This window comes from Etheostoma spectabile, chromosome 3, assembly GCF_008692095.1.
Source record: "Etheostoma spectabile isolate EspeVRDwgs_2016 chromosome 3, UIUC_Espe_1.0, whole genome shotgun sequence".
Taxonomy (NCBI): Eukaryota; Metazoa; Chordata; class Actinopteri; order Perciformes; family Percidae; genus Etheostoma; species Etheostoma spectabile.
The window spans coordinates 30,142,591-30,143,841 of record NC_045735.1 but is presented as its reverse complement, the minus strand read 5'-3'; positions in this window follow the sequence as shown (position 1 = coordinate 30,143,841).

Genomic DNA, 1,251 nt, shown 5'->3' with positions numbered 1-1,251 from the left:
CTCCCCTTCATGCCACTAGTCTCAATGGTCAGTCTCTCACCACTGTCACTCACTGCACTCCCCCACTCCAGCTCCTTACTTTCTGTGACCACCACAAGTCCTTATCATTTCACCTCATCTCCTCCCCTGTCTCACTCGTTGTTCTCAGCCTCCCCTGGCTCGTCATCCACAACCACAATGGGGACTGGGCGCGGGGCAAGATCAGAAACTGGAGTATGACCTGTCGCTCCTCATGTTTGTTGTCAGCTCTAGCCCTGGTAAGTCTTCTTCATCTCTCGCTTCCCCTGACTCCCCCGATCTATCTCTCGTTCCCCCTGAGTACCACAACATCGCCATGGTCTTCGGCGTTGTCCCTGCCCCCCCCATCGCTCCATAGCTCTCCTCCCGGTCACTCCTCTCCCTTCCAGCCGTCTGTTTAACCTGGCTCGTCAGGAGTGGGAGGCTATGGAGCAATACGATAAAGATTTGCTAGCCACCAGTGTCATTCGCCCTTCCTTGTCCCCGTTGGGTCCAGGCTTCTTTTTTGTGTCCAAAAAAGATAACACCCTTTGCCCTTGTATTGATTACCTTAGGAACGTTTATCACCTTGTACAGATCCAGGAGGGGGACGAATGGAAAGCAGCTTTTAACACGCCGCTAGGGCATTACGAGTGTCTTGTTATGCCCTTCGGGCTCACTAACTCTCCCGTTGTTTTCGAGGCCCTAGTGAACGATGTGCTCCATGATTTTTTGTATCAGTTTGTGTTCATCTACCTTGACGACATTCTGATCTTCTCCCGCAACCCAGTCCAACACACCGAAAACATCCGTTTGGTGCTGCAGCGGCTTCTGGAGAAAACACTGTTCGTTATTGCAGAAAAGAGTTCAGCGTTCCGTCTGTTCAGTTCTTGGGCTTCATCATGGAGAGTGGTCGACTTTGTGTGGAAGAGCTAAGATCAAAGCCGTTGTTGACTGGCCCATTCTGACCTCAGTAAAGCAATTACAATGTTTTTTCGGCTTTGCTAACTTTTACCGCCGGTTCATCCACAACTACAGCTCTTTGGCCGCTCCTCTTACCCGTCTTACCTCCCCTTCGGTTTCCTTCGTCTGGTCTCCAGAAGCTGCTGCAGCTTTCTCCCTGCTCAAATCCCGTTTCACCTCTGTCCCCATTCTCACCAACCCTGACCCAATTCTACCATCTGAATGTCTCAACAGAAATCAAGACTCATTAGACCAGGCAACATTTTTCCAGTCTTCAGCTGTCCAATTTTG